This window comes from Emydura macquarii, unplaced genomic scaffold, assembly GCF_026122565.2.
Source record: "Emydura macquarii macquarii isolate MOO-44397 ecotype Brisbane River unplaced genomic scaffold, CSIRO-AGI_Emac_v2 contig_2805, whole genome shotgun sequence".
Lineage (NCBI taxonomy): Eukaryota > Metazoa > Chordata > Testudines > Chelidae > Emydura > Emydura macquarii.
Window position 1 is genome coordinate 1,004,257 of NW_027132942.1, and position 20,670 is coordinate 1,024,926.

The following is a 20,670-nucleotide window of genomic DNA, read 5'->3' on the forward strand; positions in this document are numbered from 1 at the left end:
CCATGTCAGAGCCGGCTCCATCTTCCTCTCGTCAGGCTGGGTGAGTCCTGTCATGTTTTCTGTTTATGGCCGAGGCCAGGGTTCGTTTTCCCACAGGAGGCTGATGCCGGGCATGAGTTGCTTGTTGTTCCCGACTGGGTTCCAGTCTTTGAACTAGAACCAGCGAAGGTTGTTTCTGATGGATGGTTGCTTTTGTGGTGACCCCAGAGTGCCGGTCCCATTCCAAATGTTTTCACTTTTCTTCTCTTCCCCATGAAGAAGTGGGGTGGGGGGGTTCCCCCCCTCAAGGGAAAGAAAAAGGAACTTCTTTGACCAAGCCCCAAAGGCCTGAAAAGCGCTGGCTTCTTTTAGCTTTTCAATGGAAAGTACTGGCTGCTTTTCGTCCTTACTCCATGGAGGTTTACAGTCCAGGCATAGTGACTCCCTTGTATTTATGCTGGATTGATTCTTCTGCTGCATCTGGTTATAACGCCTGGGAAGTCCAGGGGCTAGCAAGAATACTCACCGTGCCACGGCTCTTGGAGCAGAATGACTGGGTCGCGGGAGCTGGGTATTCAGTGGCACTGGTGCCAGGCTTTGCCTACCGCCCCAGGTGAAAGGAAGGTGGCCCGGGGCTCACGTGATGAGAGCAGACGGCTCAGAGTCAGGTCTGCCAGGAGCTGCAAGGGGAAGCTTGACTTCAGTGAGAGACTCAAAGGAGCATAAAGCCGGGCAGTGGAAGCTGTTGGCCGTAGAGACAGTCCTGTGAGCTCCTGGGGCAGGCAGTGGGAGGGATCTGCAGTGGGTCCAGACCCTCCATAGCAGTCAGAGGGACATGAGTCCACAAACAGGATTGTTTTGCTGCGGCAGTGGGGAAACTGAGGCTTGAGGAAGCTACGGCGAGGAGGGTAGGCAGCCATTTGTCCGGTCTTATGCCGGGTAGTCCTGTTCCGGTGTGAAGTACTCATAAAACCGGCCAGGGTTTTGTCTGGTCCCGCTCAGGGAGGCGGCCGTTTTGAAGCACCCGGGCAGGGGCTGGGCCGTGCGCTTTTCCGCATGGCATCCTCCGCATGGCACGCAGCGAGGGTGTCGGGAGAACGCGTCCGTTGGCCTAGCTGCCATCGCTCAGGGAGGTGGGGTTCTTACAGCGCCAGGCGGTGTGTGGCTACACTCCTGGGTTATGCCAGTCTAGCTATGGCGTAGCTATGCCCCCCGGAGTGTGGACGTGGCCTCAAGCGGGGACGGGATACGCTCTGGTTACAGGCTGCTTGCAAATTCTGTCCGGTCCCCACCCCTCCGTGGCAGGCCGGGCTGCCTGCTAGAAGGCATCTTACTTGGACGCCTTTTCTGGAGAGGCGTATCGGGGCCGGCTCTCCTCTTGCCGCTCTCAAGTTAGCCAAAGCACGACGGCGGGACGGCAGGGCCGCTGGGGTTAAGGCTGAGATAGCGGCCCGGTGCAGTTCTCTAACATCCCCGCCCCCCCTTCCCTGCAGTCCTGGCCTTCCAAAGATGCCCGCATGCCACTGACGGGCAGCTTAAGGGAATCTAATGCCCGAAGGGTTCTCTGTGGCTGGGATTTTTGCCTGAAACCATAGTGAGGATGGGTTGGAGGGGTGCCCCGCTGAGAACTGGCCCGGAATCGGTGGCTCCTCAGAGCTGCAGAGAAATCAAAGCTCTCCGCAGACCTTATCTAGCTAATTGCCCCCGAGAGGGAGGGAGAGAGGGAGATGTTATCCCCAGGGGAAACTGAGGCACAGAGAGGTGCAGTGACTCACTCCGGGCTAGAGAGGGGGTTGGGACTTCCTGGTTGGGAAGCTGGGTCTGGATCATGCACCACAAAGTCTGGCTGCTTGTCCAAGCCGCAGCCTCGAGAGGTCATCCAGCCCACCCTCCTCTGTGCTGAGGCAGGCCCAAGGAAACGGAGCCCGTCCCTACCCGGGGTTTGTCCAGCCTGCTCTTGCAAACACCAGTGACGGGGAGTCCACAATTCCCCTCGGGATGCTGTTCCAGAGCTTAACTCTCCGGAGAGGTAGAAAGTTTTTCCTCATATCTAACCTCAGTCTCCATCACGGCAAAGTAACCCTTGTCCTGCTCTCCGGGGGCTCTCAGCTGATCACTGGCCCTTGGTGGCAACCTTGTTAAACTGAACCTTGTGCCCAGCTGCCCTCTGAGCCTTCTCCTCTCTACGCTGAACGTGCCCAGTTCTGTCAACCTCTCTTATCAATCCTCGTGAACGAGAACTTTAAGCCCACAATGGTCCCTCCCCGCCCCCGAGGTGAGTTGGGGTTTAGGGCATTCTGAGCCCGTTCCCAGGCCTTCGGGTCGGTTCCCAGACCGCCTCTGGAAATCATCAGCTGCATAGAAGGCAGTACGGCCTAGTGGCATGAGCATATGACTGGGGCTCAGGTGGCTTAGGTTCTCTATTCCCAGCTCTGTCCCTGGCCTGCTGGGTGACCTTAGGCCAGTCACCCCACCTCCTCGGGCCTCAGTTTCCCCCTCTGCAAAATGGGGGTAGTGATCCTGACCCCCCCCCCCTTCCTACAGTGCGTTACGATGAAAAGCACTAGACAAGAGCGAAGTGTGATCATTGCTCAGTCCTCGCCCCGTTCCAAGCCAGCAAAGAGGCAGATTCTCCTGGCACGTGCGTTGCCTTCACTAGCCGTTTAGTCTTTACAGCCTCTTTCATTTGCAGCATGCTTTGCCGTCCTGGTGCCACATTGAAGTCTTGTGCTGTGCTTTCCCCCCGGACTATGGATTGTTTAACGTCCGCTCCAGTGGACGCTGCTCCCCGTAAGCGACTGTCAAGGGGATTTATGCTGAGACGGTGCAATCTGGGCCCCACTGCTGGCCGTGGGAGTTTTGCCCTGACTTCAGTTGGAATTGGTGTGAGTCTCTTATCTGTAGGTGGCAGCAGCTCTGCGTGACCATGCGGCCGGGACCTAGCACAAGGGCTATCCTTGCTCCCCCCGGGAGCTGCCCAGATGAAATGTGGTTTGAAGGGACAGGGAGGGAGGGAGGGCGTGATCCAGCATCTTACTAGCTGAGTTAACAAGAGCTCTCCTTGGGTTGACCGCTGGGGAGAGCGTTTGGAGCTGGGGGAAGCCCCACCAGGCCAAGGCTAATTCCCAACTTCAAAAAGCGTCGCTCCTCAAACCGAGGAGGGATCTGGCACGGTAGCAGAAAGTGAGAGCATGAGGCCTGAACCCTGGCATGACGGGCCAAGGCATAAGGCCTAAACTGAAAGATTGGCCGAGTCTGTTATGCAGCCCAGGGAACAGGAGTCAGGCTGTGAACTTCCCACCTCCCAGGAACGGGCCGGAAGAGCTGAGACTGCAAACACAGATCCTTCCAAAGCATGACTAATATCAAAACATGACTAATACCACAAATACGTAGCAGGACATCCTAACCCCAAAGAGAGAACAAGGGCCGCCTGACCCCTGACATGACGCTTTGATGGGTAGAAATGTCTCATAATATGACAAATCGAGAGGTTTTGCCCGACGCATCCGGTGGAAGGTGAGGGGTGGTGTTAGACTATGTCAAGAGGGCGGCAGCTACCTCCGTCGAAGGGGCAGAATGACCGTGTATAAAAGAGGATGGCAGAGGGAACCATGTTGTCCGGCCTTGGGGATAACGGAAAGTCCCGCCGTTCAGTTGCGCCAAGTCCATTGTACCGGAGCCCTCGTATTTGAAGGGTACTGGGAGATACTCTATAGATCGCTTCAACAGCAATAAACCTGGCCCGGGTGCCTTCGTTGCTCAGTGAATCCGTGGTCGTGTCGATTCATTCGATCGTGAGCGCCGTCTCGGTTACCTGCGCAGAGCTGGGCCAGCACCTACACGGGGACACACACACACGCAGCCTACACTGATAACTAACAACTGACAACGTGAGAGCTCAACCTCACAGCTCCAGCTCCTTGAGGACTCATTAAGGAACAGTGATCTGGTCTGGAGCATCTTTCGTTCCCAAAGCCTTTTCCATAACTACACACAGGGATTGCCCTGCTCGCCGCTGGAATGCAGCCACCTCTGGGCTGGAACGTGGCAGCTGTTTAACGGCACACAGCAACACACCCTGGCAACTTAGGACAGGACTCGAAGAAGACGACAGTGTCCAACTGAAACCTCGAGCAGGTGGCTGATGGGAGTTATTGCTCAGACTGGAATCTGAGGCTCACATCCATACTGTAGGGAAAGCATTGAGCTGGGCCCTTGTTAACACTACTCAGACCCAAAGACCTGCTGCTCGAATGGTAAATCAGGCCTGCTCAGCTGCTGAGTAACCAAGAAGCAGGCTGTGTTCTCTGCCTGCACCTGCCGTGCATAGGAAGAGGGATACAACAGCATCTGTTTCATGCTGGCCGGATGCCTGCAGCCACGGTGCAATGATACATGGCAATGTGCAGGGGAAATTATCAGTGCCCTGCAGCCCCCTTGCGCTAGCCGTTCTGCAGCGCTACCACAGCCTCTGGAGGCCGTTAGCGCATGAGTTACAGGAGGCTGGAGCGTGCTAGCCACACAGCCTGAGCCCGGCAGGAATCGCCCTGCCCTTCCACCCACTGCTCAGAAGCGCTTTGCTGAGGGAGGCAATCACAGATTTCTCACCCCCTCCTGCTGCCCTGGGAAACGTCTTCTCTGGCTGGCAGTGGTGGAAAGGGGTGGCCACGTTTCACCGGGAAAGTGAGGCTCCCCCAGCGCTTCGATTCTGATTTGAAACCAAGAGCTGAGGGCGACAATCAGGGTCCAGGGGAGAACAGGGGGTGCGAAGCCCAGAGAACAAGCAGCGGACTGAGCATAGAGGTGTGGTGCTCTGAGGATGCGCGGAGTCAGATCACAAGCTGTCAGAGGAGATGTTCCAAACCAGGGACGTTCAGCCTGAGGCTCAAGTGGCTCTTGAATGCATCTCCGGCGGTTCTTTGCAGCATGTGCTGTTAAAACGCGGTGTGGTTTGATTATTAACCCATCTCCCCTATTAACCAATCCGGACGCTTTCACTATGTTAGTAACCAACCGTAGTTGCTAAAAGAATCCTACTTGGCCGGGATAACCACCAAGAAAAAGACAGGCAATGAAACGATGCATTTACATTACGGAGGCTCTTTGGGGATCTGCTGATTGCTATTTTGGCTCTTAAACCCCTCTGAATAGCCACGAGTCACCCTGCCAGGAAAGGAGGGGGAGGAAAAAGACGTTTTAAAAAGGAGGCTTGAAACTGAAGTTTTCATCCGGAAATTGCGCGACAGCCTGTAAGCGGGAAGCTGTGTGTGAAGCACTGGCTCCCCACCACAGTTATGGGGCATGCTGAATGCCACACACGCCCCTCTGATTTGAAAAGATCTGCCCAGCCTGTCCCTCCACCCTAATCCTCTCCCTTCCTCCATCTGCTGCCCTGGGGTGTCTAGCAAAGGGCCGTGCACTTGAGCCTGGAAAATCTGCGGAGATCCGCTTTATATCTAGGGATATTTCCGCGGACCACGTTTGCGGATACAAATTTTGTATCTGCACAGGGCTCTGCCGCACACGCCTAACTTCCCACCTGGCCCTGTCACACCCAGGGTTGGCCCTGAGCAGCTGGGAGAGGTAATAAAACCAAATGCCCGCCCCGCTCGGTGACCCATCCTCCTTAGCCCCTTTCTCCCGCAGCTGCTTGCAGCTCCGCGCCACCTCTCCCAGCAGCAAAGCCCCCGTCTCCTTTGTGAGCAGCAGAGCAGCCGCTGGCCCGGATCCCAGCAACATCAGCCACGTTCAGCTCAATCAAGCCGTCACGTACGTTGCCACATCTTGATCCCGTGCTGTGTTAAGGGGCGGTGTGTGGAGTTTTTCTAGCCAAGGACCTGGACAGTCTGACAACCGCAGCGCAGAGGAAATCACGACCCATCATGGCACATGTCAACACCTCGTCCATGTACCGCCGCTAGTTACGCCATCCAGGTGGGGTTTGATTCACAGAAGGGGTCCGGGAAGGGTTCCTCGATGGTCACTTCCTCTGCTCTTTCTGCCCCAGTCCACAGCGCCTAGCGCGAAGCCAGGGCTGCGCCGCGCCGAGCTTTGCGCAGCACCCAGACAGCACCGTGAGGGACACGACAGAAACGCTGCTTGTCACAAAGAAGACAGATCCCTCCAGCTCCTGACCATTGACTCGTGTCTGAATCTGCTGACCGGCACGAAAGCTGGGTCTTCTCTTTAGCGAGTGTGTTAATGGGGGCTCAGGCCGCGCGGTGATTGCAGGGTCTGATGCAGCTGCTGCTCCCAGCCACTTCCCAGGTTACCTGGGGGGGAAGCAATATCAACCGTGGCTTAGGAATTATGAGTTAAAATGTTGACAGCCTGCCTGTGACAAAGGCAAAGAGCACAGTGGTGACGCTGCACTAATCCCCCAGGCTGCTAGGGTGAAGTCCTGGCTTGCAAAGGTAGATTTTCTTCTTGCCGCTCTCAATTCTGGACTGTAAGGCAAGCGTCCCCTCTCTGGGGGGAAAGGTCGTAGGGTACGTCTACCCAGCAATTAGACACCCGCGGCCGGCCTGTGTCAGCTGACGTGGCCATGCAGGGGTCAGGCTGTGGGACTGTAGCCTGTGCTCTGGGACCCCGTGAGTGGGGAGGGTTGATGATTAGGTTGACAAAGCTACGGCAAGCAGGGGAGGCAGGTCACGTATCCGGTTTGAAGCCGGACAGTCTTGTTTGTGTATGGTGTGACCACTGTCCGGTACGGATATAAAGTCAAAGCTCTCTGCAAACCTGATCTAGCTAATCACCCCAGGAGAGAGAGAGTATCCCTGGGGGAAACTGAGGCACGGAGCAGCAGGGTGACTCACTCGAGGCCAGAGAGGGGGTTGGGCCGGAGCTGGGGACTTTCTGATTCTCTGTCCTGCGGCAGGTGGGGAAGTTGAGTCTGGATCATGCCCCACAAAGTCGAGCGGCTCATCTGAACCTCAGCGCCAGGGGCAGGGAGTCCCTGCGAGCTCAGCGACCACAGGGAGCAAGAGACTGAGGCCAGGAGCTGCTTCAGAGGCCAGCTGTACCTTCCAGCCGCTCCACCATCTCCAGCAGCAGCTGTGTAAAGCGGCCCCAGCGGGCCCTAGCGTGAGGCTGTGTTCGGTAAAAAAGGGAAGGCTGCAGGCAGTGGCTGTTGTCACGTGAGGTCGTGGCAGGCTGGCGCGTGCAGCAGGTTTTGTACCATCCGGTGCAAGAACAGCGTGTCATTGTCAGCGCTTCATGCGTAATAAAAGAGGTGCCGGCGCTCCAACAACGTGTTTACATTCATAACTGGGGCAGCAAGCCCAGAGGTGCTGGGGCTATGAACTGCCAAGCCTAGAGGTGCCGCGGCTCAGCTCCGGCAAGCCTTGGCACAAATTAAGCCCTGGTAATAGTTAAATACAAGCTGGCCTGGCCCTGAGGAGAAAAACAGCATCGCCGTAGCAGTGGTGGAAGGGGTGGGGGAGGGACAGATTCTGGCCCTAATTCCCAGGGATGGTGCTTATAGAATCATAGAAACGCAGGGCTGGAAGGAGCTGCAAGAGGTCATCTAGTCCATCCCCCTGCGCTGAGACAGGACCAAGGAGATGACGTTTGTCCACCTTGTTCTTCAACACCACTAATGAGAGAGATTCCACAGCCTCCCTCGGCAATTTGTTCCCAGGCTTAACTACCCTGACAGTTAGGAAGCTTTTCCTAACGTCCAACCTAAATCTCCCCGGCTGCCATTTCAGCCCATCGCTTCTGTCCTGTCCTCAGTGGACAAGAAGAGCAATTTATCACCCTCCTCTTCATAACAACCGTTTACGTACTCCAGTGGAACGTAGCTATCTTGGCAGGTCCTGGTGGCAGAGGGAGATGTGTCTCTTGGGTAGCCGGGGCCAATCCCAGACGGCCTTGAGCATTGGGACTGAAGCCAGGCACTGGATTCTGTACTGAATGGGCAGCAGGTACAGAGAGCAGAGCCTCCGGGTGATGTGTTGGTGGTGCCCAGAATTCCTCCGATGTGTTTTTGTACCGAGGCACGGATGTCCGGTGACTTGCTCCAGGCCATGCAGAGCTGTGGTTGAAAGAGCCCCAGGAGTCTTAGCTCCCAGTCTCATCTCTAGTCCACTAGACAATGGCAGGTCTTGAAAACTTGGTTCAGGATCCAGCTTCCCACTTCTTAGTTAAATTAAAGAGCCCCATTGGGCTGGAGCAGACCAGGTGATTGGGGCTAGGACGTAGCATCTAGTCTCTCAGCAGTTCTCCGGTGTGTTCCCCCCTTTATTAGAGGCTTTTGTCTGCTCATTGAGAGTCTGGAGCTGAGTGCACGGGACGTGTTTGACTTGGCAGACGATCAGCTGAAAGCTAAATGCTGGCGCGATCAATAGAGTCGTCTTAGCTGCCAAATGAATGTGAGAGTGCGTATTGATTGATTTTTTTTTTTTTTTGATTGAGAACTGCAAATGCAGTCTTTCCAGAGAGAGTTGGAAGCTAGTTCCAACTTGATCAGCTGTTTGCACCACTGTCTGAGGTCGCATGGGGAACACTGTGTGCTGCATGTTAACATAATCCACAGAGAACAGGAAATATTGCACAACTTTCAATACAGATCCCAGAAGCTGCCTGCTTTCCACTGTCCTCTAGGTACCCTCCATCTCCTGTAGTGGGTTGTGTGTAGCTGTTATGACTTGTTTTTTTTTTTTAAACTATACCTTAAATTTCTAAGTTTGCCCTGCTGTGGGGCAGCTGCCATTTTGTGAGGCAGGGCTGGTGCAGCATGTTAAAAGAGAACACACACTGTGCTCTCTCCTGAAGAATGTACTTTGTTAGTTCTTGGTCTTTTCCCTGAATCTGAAATGTCACCTCCACTGTTGTATATGGCTGCTCTTGCATCCATCAGACACATCACAGAGGCTTCCCACAGCATTCCCTAGCATCACACACGCTGCCCAAAAATAAGAGGGAAGAGCCGAACTTTGGCTGTGACCTTCCGCAGCCCTGCTGCCATGGTCACGCCAGCTAGTTAGCCTCCTGCCATGCTAGTTAGCCTCCTGCCCCTTGAGACATCGAGACGGGTCAGATAATCCCAGCTCACCCCTTCCCAAGGCAAGCAATGACTCAAAGCAGGTTCTGGGTCTTGTTCCAAGATGATGCTTCTGCTCTGTCTGCTGGTGCTCCACCGCTGCTCCTCATCAGTGAGGGATATTTTGCTTTCCACGGCAGCTGCTGGGCTTACCCAGCCCATGGTTATGTACTTGTTTCAGTCTCTTTCATCAGGCAGTGAAGTCTCCCATAGAACCACATCTCTGGCCTTGGTTCCTTTCCAAGCATCTTGACACTAACGAGGCAGTCACTGGGGGAAATGCATGAGGAGGGCTGAATTCGGCTTGCTATAGTGCCTAGAGAAAAGGATGGTGTAGTGGGTGGGGAAGTTGCCGGGGGCTCAGAAGATCCGGGTTCGATGCTCACCTGTGAGTGTAGGCAAGTCACTGAATCTCTCTGCACTTCAGCTGTAAAATGGGGGTACAAGTCCTTCCTTCCTGATGGAAGGGCCTGTAAGGATTTAGACACCCCAATCCCATTGACATTCTGTAGGAACTGGACATCTAATTCCCTTAAGTTCCTTGAATCTCTCTGACTTAGGATAGTGACCTCTTTATGGCAGGCACTGTCTCTATTCCATGTCTGTACAGCACCTAGCACCGGGCTGCCTACTGTCCATTGCGCCTTCCAGGCGCTAACTGTAACACAAGGAAAGAATAGTTATTTTTTTAATAGAGACAAGGGTGTGGGAGGTAATATCTCTTATTGGGCAAGCTTCTGTTGGGGAGAGAGACACGCTTCGTATTTCCCCCTTGGGGTCCACCAAGGATTCCCCCAGCCAACCCCTCTGGGGTGGAGACACAAGTCTCTCCCTCCTGGCCAGGGTTTTTCCAGGCTGCACAGTGCCTATGCTTTGAGTTCTCCAGCAAAAGTGATTGCTTCTGCCGGCCTGCTTTGCTTTCCCCTCAGAGACTGTAAACAGCATCATTGCCAGCAGCTGTGCTCCCCCACAGCCCTTTCTGAGCAAGCCCATTTATTCGTAAGGGAAGAGCGCTGCCAAGAGAACAGGTTAAAACAATACAAGAACCTACCCGCAGGGGCATGCACAGGGATTTAAATGTGACTGCTTTTGAAGTGACACCGCTGCTTGAATCCACTCTGGCAGAAAGGGGGAAGGATGGTCTCGGGGGGGGGGGAATTCCAGGGAGGGGGCCCAGGGCAGAATCTGGGGGCAGTGATGGAGATGATTATTGGGGGGCCTGTGCACCTGCTGGCCCCTCCTTCTGCACACCCCTGCCTACACATGTGCAAATAAGTTTACCAGAGATGGCCCCAGCTAGGCTGACCAGATAGCAAGCGTGACAAATCAGGATGGGGGGTAATAGGTGCTTCTATAGGAAAAGGTCCCGAATATCAGGACTGTCCCTATAAAATTGGGACATCTGGTCATGCTAGCGAGGGTTGTGGTCAGTGATCCATCCTTCAAACCCCACCTGGGGGGGTGGTTTCTGTGGTCACAAGCTCATCACAGCTCAGAAGACGCACACCCCTGAATCTGCGAGTCACGTCTTTATGGGCCTTTTGATCCTGGGAATAGGTGATTCCTAGACAAAGGTCCCTCCCCCAGAACGAAGCTTGACAAGATCAGGTCTGGAGGTGGGCACTTGCATTTCCTAGGAAAACCTACTCGACTAACGGCTCATTCTTGTATTCAAAGAGTGCTCTGAAGTTTGTAAACCTTGTCTCCTAGGCAAGTTACGTACAATCCCCTTAATAACCTTTGCATTCGTAATACAGTGAGCTCCCAAGAGACTTGCACTGGATTCAGTACGGTTTAGCTTAATGTAGTTCGCTTTGTCCAGGAGATTGCCATTCCTGTCACAGGCACATAATCAGACAGACACAGGCAGTCGATACGCTGGCCCTGTGCATTAATAGCACAAAGAGCTGATCGCTTGAATTCACGGGGACGTGCAACCTTTCCAGACCACTTCCCTTCTCCAGCCGTTGTCGGAGCCCTACCTCCCAAATATCCCAGGCCCATCTGCTATATCTAGTGCTGGGACCAGCACTAAGCGACCCGTTTCTTTTCACTCCCCGCCCTGCAATGCCAATGCTGTTGATGTGGCTGGCCGTGATCCCAGCACAGTGGGAGTCGCATCATCTCTGCCATGCGTGAGAGCCCTGCTGGTGTTCCGGCTCGGTCAGATGCAGCGCGGCGAGACTGTCGCCCCCCCGCCCCCTTGTTTGCACTGGTTTGGAAAACATCTGCCTACAGTGGGGGTCTCGCCCCTTCTCCTGAAGCCCATGGTGTTAGCCTAATCGGGCCATAGATCTGATCATTCCCATAGAATCGTAGGACTGCAAGGAACCTCGAGATGTCTTCTAGTCCAGTCCCCTGCTCTCCAGGCAGGACCAAGCATTACCTGGCCCGTCCCTGACAGATGTCTGTCCAACCTGCTCTTAAAAATCTCCAGTGACGGAATTCCACAACCTCCCTGCGCAATTTATTCCCGTGCTTAACCACCCTGACAGTTAGGAAGCTTTTCCTAGTATCCAGCCTAAACCACCCTTGCTGCAATTTAAGCCCATTCCTCAGAGGTTAACAAGAACAATTTTTCTCTCTCCTCCTTGTGACAACCTTTTATGTACTTGAAAACTGTTATCACGTCCTCCCTCGGTCTTCTCTTCTCCAGACTGAACAAGCCCAGTTTTTACAATCTTCCCTCAGAGGTCACGTTTTCTAGACCTTGAGTCATTTGTGTTGCTCTTCTCTGGACTTTCTCCAATTTGTTCACATCTTTCCTGAAATGTGGCACCCAGAACTGGACACAATACTCCAGCTGAGGCCTAATCAGCGCTGAGTAGAGCGGAAGAATTACGTCCTGTGTCTTGCTTACAACACTCCTGCTAATAGAGCCCAGAATCATGTTTGCTTTTTTTGCAAGTGTTACACTGCTGACTCATATTTAGCTTGTGATTCACTATGACCCCCGGATCCCTTTCCGCAGTGCTCCTTCCTAGGCAGTCCTTTCTCATTTTGTATCTGTGCAACTGACTGTTCCTTCCTAAGTGGAGCACTTTGCATTTGTGCATATTGTATTTCATCCTATTTACTCCAGACCATTTCTCCGGTTTGTCCAGATCATTTTGAATTTTAATCCTATCCTCCAGAGCACTTGCAACCCCTCCCAGCTTGGTATCAGCCACAAACTTTATAAGTGTACTCTCTATGCCATTATCTACATCACTGATGAAGAAACTGAACAGAATCAGATCCAGAACTGATCCCAGCAGGACCCCACTCAATATGCCTGTGAACTACAGATAACTACTCTCTGGGAACGGTTTTCCAACCAGTTATGCACACACCTTATAGTAACTCCATCTAGGTTGTGTTTCCCTAGTTTGTTTATGGGAAGGTCATGCACGATAGTACCAAAAGCCTTACTAAAGTCAAGATATAGCACATCTACCGCTTCCCCCATCCACAAAGCTTGCAGCTATCCAGTTGGTTTGACACGATTTGTTCTTGACAAATCCATGCTGACTGGTACTTATCGCCTTATTATCTTCTAGCTGTTTGCAAATTGGTTTCCTTAATTATTTGCGCCATTATCTTTCCAGGTACTGAAGTTCAGCTGACTGGTCTGTAATTCCCTGAGTTATGTTTCTTTCCCTCCTTATAGACTGGCACTATATTTGCCCTTTCCCAGTCCTCTGGAATCTCTTCCGTCTTCCATGACTTTTCGAAGATAATCGCTAATGGCTCAGCTATCTCCTCACTCAGCTCTTCGAGTATTCTCGGATGTATTTCATCAGGCCCTGGTGACTTGAAGACATCTAACTTGCCTAAGTCATTTTTACCTTGTTTTCTCCCGTTTTAGGGGCTCTGATCCCCGGCATTCATTAAGTTCGATGTCAATTGCTACTAAGCTTTTTGGTGAAAACTGAAACAAAAAAGTCGTTTAGCACTTCTGCCATTTCCACATTTTCTGTTCTTGTTTCCCCCCCTCATTGAGTAACGGGTTTCCCCTGTCCTTGGTCTTCCTCTTCTTTCTAAAGGATTCGTAGAATGTTTTCTTGTTCTGTGTCTCTAGCTAGTTTAATCTCGTTTTGTGCCTTGGCCTTTCTAATTCTGTCCCCCACCGCGGGCAGGAGGAGCAGAGAAGCGATCTAGAGAGGAGGTGGTGATGCGGGAAAAGCAGAGACCGATCTGTAGAGCAGGTGGTGGTGTGGGAGCTGCAGGATCTCACTCAAGATGTGAATTGGGGAGGAATGGGGGTGCAATATCATTCCTGCCAGGGAGGGGCCCCAACTACCACCCTGCATGCGGTCCTCATGGCTTCCAAGCAAGTTTCCATCTACCTTTAGCGCCAGAGCCCAGCCCTGTTCTTCTGCCACTTGCACTGGTCTCTAGATAGAACCATTGAAGTTGCTGGTAGGATGTGGCCCATCATGCCACTGCTATGGTGGTGGCATCGCTGGTGGGGCCAGGGCGCTTGCCGAGGTGCTGCCAGTGTGGTCACAGGATGCACTGGTAAAAATGCCAGCCTCTCGGCCACCGTGAGAGCGCCCATCGGTGCTGCGGCCCGTGGAGCTGTGCTCTTAGCAGCACCCCGGTGGGAAAGCGCAGGGTAGAGACAGCCAGACTTGGGTGCCCCAGCGGCCCCTGGCGTCGCCCGAGTCGGATGAAACCTGCCATTGCTGTGATGGAGTCAGGTTCCCAGCGGATATTTGCCCCCAACGCCAGACCCCTGCTGTGCGGTGGAGGCTCAGAACTGGAACAGGAGTGCCACGCGGCGGGTCTGAAGTGCGTTGGCGAAGTTCCAGGGAAGCGCCCGGGAAGAGAATAGCTCGGAGGGCTGGGGTTGGGATTGAGGGGCACTGGCAGAGGTCGGGGGGCAGGACTGGAATAGCAGGGTGCAGTGGGTCAGGAGTGAGGGGCACTGGCAGAAGGCTGGAATAGTGCGTGTGTCCGTGCCAGGATTTTGCATACCCAGCTTCACTCTATTCTCTAGCTCTGGCTCTGCTGTGTCTCTGCCCCTTAGCATCATGTCTCCAGACCCTCCCGAGGGCGTGTTCCATTGCCGGGGAGGAGCGGGTTCTCAGAGGGAGGGGTCCCCAGCCCTCTGCCCCCTGGCTATCTCCATGTAAATGGGGACCCAGAACTGGAACCTCCGTCTTTGCAAACCCAACGCCTGGGGGATGTGGTTCTGCAAAGCAGGAGGCAAGCCGAGCCCCGCTCCCGTCTTAGCCCCTCTCTGCCGCTGGGCCGTCGTGGCAGGAGGTGACCTCGGCTGAGCGCCTGTGGCACGAAGGACTGTCCCTGGCTTCTCCTGAGCGGAGCCGCTCCCAGCCTGCACAGGACCCGGGCTGCGTGCGGACACTAGCGTCCATGGGGAAGGGGCTGGCAGCGAGCGACGCTAGTGGGATCCTGGCCAGCCAAACTGGAGGCACCTGGACACAGAAGCCAAAAACCAGATGGGTGCAACCCTACCCAGGATCCTTTGAACCAGTTGCTCCGGCATGAATTGAACGCCGGCCCCTCCCAACGCCGAGGTGCGTGAGTGGAGCTGGGGGGGAGCCCAGGAAGGCACCGGATGGGGCTGCAGGTGCTGACTGAATCAGCTTTCCCCTGGGGACAAGACTCAGGGCCTGGTCCAGAGGCACCGAAGTCACCGGGAATCATTCCGTTGCTACACATCGGGATTGGATACAGCCCTCGGCTGCACGGCAATCCTGCCCCCGTGTGGTGTGCGGCAGAGGAGAAATGCCTGACTGCGGCCCCTCCTTAACGGAGCTTTGTCCTCAGGGCAAGCGCTTTTGGTGCTGAATTGTCACTGAGCCGCGTGGGCAGCCCTTGTGACCCACTACCGTCTCAGCAGCTTCCCCGGTGACGCCGACGGCACACGTCGCCCACGGCCGACCGACCCAGAGGAGGATGGTCAGAGACGCTCTCAGCGCCCCTGGGTTTGCCTCAGACCACGTCTGAGTTTCTGACCCATCCTCCAGGTTCTTACCAGCAGGCTGACGGCTTTTCTCGTTCAGCTCAGGGGCGTAGCCGGCGTTCGATGCCAGGCACCGGGGGAGCATTTGCCCCTGGCAGCGTTGCATCTGCAGTAAAATCGGCCGAGGTGTTCCATGAAGCGTCAAGGGAAACCCCGCCTGGCGACCGGTTGGTTTCACTGTCCAGGCCGTGTCTGTGAAAGACGTTCACCGTGCTAACATGGGAGCCCAGGGCATCGTCCTGAACTACCCAGGTGCTTTCGGTGCTGTTGGCCGTCTGAGCCCTGCTCCCAGTGGTCGCGTCTACACCAATCGATGAGTTACGCCAGGATCTCTGAGCACTGTGCGAACGCTGATTCTCACGAGCGGCCGCTCTGATGATCCCAGAGTGTCTCCAGGTCTTGCCCAAGGGAAGAGAAAGTAGTAACTTATTCCATTCACACAGCTGGCCCTCACAACGCCCACTCCCCGGCTTTGAATGCTCGCCCGATTCCCCATGAGAGACGGTGGAGGGATCTGGAAGACAGGAGGGGGCGGTGAGGCGGCAGGATTGAAGGGAGCTGGGGGCAAGAGGGGAGTTGTAGGGATGGGCGTGAGGATGGTGGCGGGTCGGAGTGAAATCAGCAGATCATCCCAGATTTGGAGGTAGGGGGCGTTGCGGAGCAGGAATGAGGCTGTTGGGGGGCCGGAGGAGGGAACAGCGGCGTCTCTGTCTGCAGCCACGGCTTCACCGGAGAAGCTGCTAACATCTGCAACGCGAGCCAGCCGGCTGCTTCGTGCCAGAACACCTGCGCAGCTGCCGCGCACTGAAAATATTCCCCCTGCGTAGTTAGGAGAAAGCTGATGGCGGCAAGGATCAGACAGAACAAATTCAGCTCTCCGGTGGCAGAAGCGTCGAGTTTATTTCTGCGAGACACATGGGAGGGGGGAGGAAGGATACCGCCACCCCCAGCTGAAACCCAGAGATCTGAGCAGAGGAGGCTGTTCATTAATTCTAGTGACTCCCTGACAAGGGAATAACTTTCGAAGCGACATAGTACTCGGAAATGCTGCCTGCCTGACATCCTGATCTCCAGAATGAAAGGAGCCATCCCGGCATTTCCATAAATCACAGTCAGAAGCCAGGAGACGTCTTTGATCAGAATTGCCATGGAAAGCTGACAGCTTTCTAATTCATTTCAGAACATCCTGGCTGGGAAGGGGAGGGGATAAAAGCCCCTTCTCCTGTGACTAACCACCAGTGCTGATGGCTTTTGGAAGAGGCCCGTTGTGTGGACGTCCTGGCTCCAATGGTTCCTGTTGCAGGAAAGCAATGGGCTACCTATGTTCTCCTGGGCAGTTCCCAGTGTGACTCAGTTTTATTCCTTCCCCCTGCACTGTCAGCTGGATGCGAGATGCTGCAGCGGCTGGGCCTTGCCAAACGTGACTGCGCAGCTGCCGAGCTCCACCCCAGACCTGGCTGCATGCTGGGAAAGCCCTTTTCCAGCAGGAGAGGTGCTGCTGTCCAAGTGCAAGAGAGGGGTCCAGCCTGTGGGGGTGTGCTGGGGGGGGGGGAAACGAATGGTTCCCGACAGAATCTGGGCTTTTCTGTCCCTGCCTGAGCTTCGCCAATTGCGAGCTGTTCTGCCCTCCCTGGGTCAGCCAGGTGGGGGAAGCAGCACTGGGGGCTGAGGTGGGGGTTTGAGGCTTGTCTGGGTTTTCTCCCCCTCCCCTGCTCCTGCCAAGCTGCTTGAGGGGCTGCTTCTCCGTTTCGTTAGGTGGGGAAGGAAGGCCCCTGTTCTCTTGCTTTGCTGGCCGTGGCTCTGACGCCGCTGGCCTGGAGCAGCACAGCCCTGCTTTCCAGTCTGGGGGGGACGTGCTCTGCACCTGTGGGCGGGCAGGAGGGGAAAGGTGCCCGTCAGAAGGACAGCATAGACCCTGGCAACTGTGGGGGGGGGGGGGGCAGACTTAGAGAGAGAAGGAGCTGAGAGGCCGTGGGGGGAGTTCGGGGTACGATTTGGTGCCTAGACCCCTTCCCGCCGCCCACCTATGGGTCGTTGCAGGTGGGCACGGCCGCCTACGGCTCACTGCTGCCACCTCTGGCAGCCCCTTGGGACGCCCGGGCCCAGCCCCTAGCGTTCGCACTCAGGATCCGTGTGTAAAACGGGCGTGGCAGTGCCTCAGGTCTGTGCCCCTCCGAACCTTCCTGAGGCCAGCGGGGCTAGAGTTCAGATCCTCCTGCCCCCAACGTGCCGGCCTCGCCCACGCCAATGAAAGGCGACTCCCCTATGGCTGGGATAGAGCCTGTGACACGCAGCCGCCCCGTTCTCGCTCCGTCCAGCCGCAAGCAGGGTTGCAATGCCGGCTGCAGAGGGAGGGGTGAGCTGGGGCTCCGTAGCGCTTTGCAAAGGGCGTGGCGCTCCAGAGATGGAATTCACGAGAGGCCTGTCTGCTCGTGCGTTCATTGAGCCCTCGGCCACGAGCATCCCAGCTTGCACTGTACCGGCACCGCCATCAGGCTTCCATGCGGCCTTGCTCAGACGGGCAGCAGGAGGTTGGGGAAGAGGCCGTTGAAGGAGGTGGCTTGTTTTCTTGCTGGGGGGTGTGTTTCCGTCTCTCCCAACGCCCCCAGGTGCTCAGGCAGCGCTTTGTTTGTAATGAAAGAGGGGCCGGGGCTCAGACCGGCCGAGCCCCGGCGCAAAGTCAGCACGGCTCTCTTGCCTCTGCTTGCATCTTCTAAGCAGCGCCAGCGTCCACTTGCCAACCTGTTCGCTTGCCATCCTGGTGGTGGTGTCGCTTTGCGAGCCCCCCGCCGTGTGCCCGGCCCCTTTCTGCAGCTCGGGCAGTGCGGGGACCAGCGGCTCAGAGCCTGTGAAAGCAAAAAGGCTGCAGGGTTCTCCCTCTGCCCCCTCCGAGCCCTGGACGCAGGTTGTAGGGAATCGGGCAGAGCCAGGAATTAGTTCAGCCCAGCCTTTTCCCTCCCTCGCAGCCCGGGGCCAGAATTAAGTAATTTATTCCTCCGCTTCTGTCGCAAGTAAACAAGTAAACAGCTTTCCAGAGCACAGCAGCTTGTGTCTGGCTGGCTCAGGGTTGCTCGAAAGCAGCCAGCTGGATTTATTTTGCTGGCCTCGCTCTGTGACGGGGCTGGAGAGATTTCCTGTGGTTGCCACCCTCTTCGCCCCCGAGGGGGGCTCTCTCTCTGCATGAGCGGGGCTGATTTACCAGTGATCCTGGTTAGGCCGGTGCCTCTGTCCTGAATCACACGGGAGTCGAGTGCTGGCTGCTCCCACGGCGGGAAACGCGGCCGTGCTAATGCTCCGTCGTGCCGTCCAGGCCCATCGGCTCGGCGAATCGATTTCTCCTTCCCGCCTCCCAAGAGCCACGGCCAGGAGGAGAGCAGAGTGGCAGAGCCCTTAGCATGACGCCAGCCGGGAAGGGGTTCAAAGACCTCCCCAGGACACTCTCCCGCTGCCCCCACTCTGGATCCGGGTGGAAAGGGCCGCGGGTGATGAGCGCGGGCTTAGAGGTCAGCCGGGAGCGGTGAGTTGCCAGCCACGCAGCGTCGGAAAGCGACCTGAACGCTTCCCACCCAGCCTGCTCCGGAGGAGGCAGCCCCCACTGCCCACTCTTCAAGCAAGTGCTGGGGGGGCTGGGTAGGGAGCCCTCCGGGGAATAGTGCCCCGCCCGGGGGCGTTCCCTGTTACACCGGAAGGAGGCGGGGAAGGTGTGATGGCAGCCAGCCGGGGACACCCCCCCAGTGACTCCGGGGGGGGGGTCACATTCGCACCACCCCTGCGGCGTGGTGGTCATCGCCCCCTCTATTGGGAGGCGGCTGAACGAAGCAGCCTGTGCCCCCTGTGAGCTGACTTGCTTGCACTGCCTGGAGCAGCTCCCGTTTGGCCCTGATCCCTCTGCGCCCCCTTCCCTTGGAGGAGCCTCGGGCAATGGTCTCAGCGTGACCCACTCCTCAGAAGGTGGGGGCGGCCAATGCTGGGCACGCGACTACCCCACCGCAGCAGCACCGGGGCCCCAGAGAGACAGGGTCTCGCGTCATTGCCCTGCTCGCAGGCCGGCTGATCCTGTAAGAGGAGCTGGGCTGGGCTTTGCCTGGGACCTCCTGGTCAACCTGCAGCTGACCCTGATCTGGGCTTAATTCCCAGGAGTGATCCCAGCTGTGGAAGGGTCGGGACGGGAGGGGTCAGCGAAGGAGGAGACCCAGCAGGAAGGAGCAAGGGGAAGGCTGGCGGAGCAGGGCCGGCTGCTGTGGGAGATCCGGAGTGAGGGCAGAAGGAGCCTCTGTTGGGAGGTGGGTGTGGATTCTCGGCCCTCTTACCCCAGAAGGGGACAGGACGGGAAAGAGGTGAGCTGGCCGGCGTGAAGGCCACGTGATTCGTGGACAGAAAGAGGGCTGCTGGGGCGATCAGTCGGAGGCGCCGGAGGCAGAGACCCCAGCAGTGCCGGGACCCGACAGCAGGGAGCGCCACAACGGCGAGTGGCACCACCTCCGGCCCCCCAAGAAGCGAGTGGTGTAATGTCTCTGGCTTGCTCGCGGGCACATGCCAACATCAATAGGGGTGAATGAGCCGGTTGTGTAGCTGGGAGGGGGTCATCCTGTTTTCTGTGTGCCATGCCTTTAAAGGGAGAGGCGCCCCCACCTGGGGGCCTGCCACCGAGGCTGCTGTCAGTTGGTGTTGCAGATGGTTGGCAGAAGGTTGCGGAGAGTTACACACCGTGCTCTCTCCGGGTCAGAGACCCTTACTGCTCAGTCTGGAAGGGGCCTCCCTCACCATGGCAGTGCCTGCTCTGCTCTTTGTGGACTGGTGAAACCGAGCCCAACGAATGGGCTGCAAACAAACTAGAAGTGTCTAGACGGTTGTTTTAATTTCCCATCCTTAACTTCCGAAAGGAGAGAGCAGGGTGGCAGCTCCGCTCAGCGCCCTGGGGCAGGCTCGGCTTCCGGATGCAAAACACTGGGTGTGAGCCCGCTGCACGCTCCCAGAAATCCATCAGCGAGGAGGGCGGAGATCCCGGAGGGCTTCTGAGCGCACTAGGGCTGGCTATCCCTTTGAGAGCTGCCACTGCATCCGTGCGCTCGTGGGGGTCCTCTCCTTCCGCAGCCTGCTGGAGCGAAGGCAAATGGTCCCGATTGGAGCCCATACAACTTGCTGTACTGGCAGGAGAATTCTCTGCTGGGCTGGGCAATGAGCTGCCCAGTTTCCACTTTGCTCTTGAACCAGGTCCAGTGTAAATCCCACAAAACTGGATATAATCAAGCAGCAGGGGAAGCAGAATCCCAGAGTCCATGGTCCAAAATGAGTTGGCACCATGGAACTCTGCAACCAGCTGAATGTAATGAACATGCCTGAGGTTTCCCTGTGTTAGCTTTTCCCTTTTGATCTCACAAGTGTCCCAGTGTGTTGCTCTCTGCCTTTGTTGGTTCCCAGGGTAAAATCTGAAGATTGACCCGTTTAGTGGGAGTTCCTCAGCCAAGGGCCCCTGGGGAGGTTTTGTTCTCTGGTTAGTCTCTGATTTCCCAGCAAAGGGGCTGAGTTAACAAGTCAAAGCTTTTATTTATTCCCCCCCAGCTGTCCCTACTGCAAACTCCCCCCTGGGCTCCCAAGTCCCAGCTGGGCTCGTCCAGCCTCTCTTGCCATCCGCAGCCAGGAAGGATCTTGTGCCTGGGAAGTTTTGTGGAGG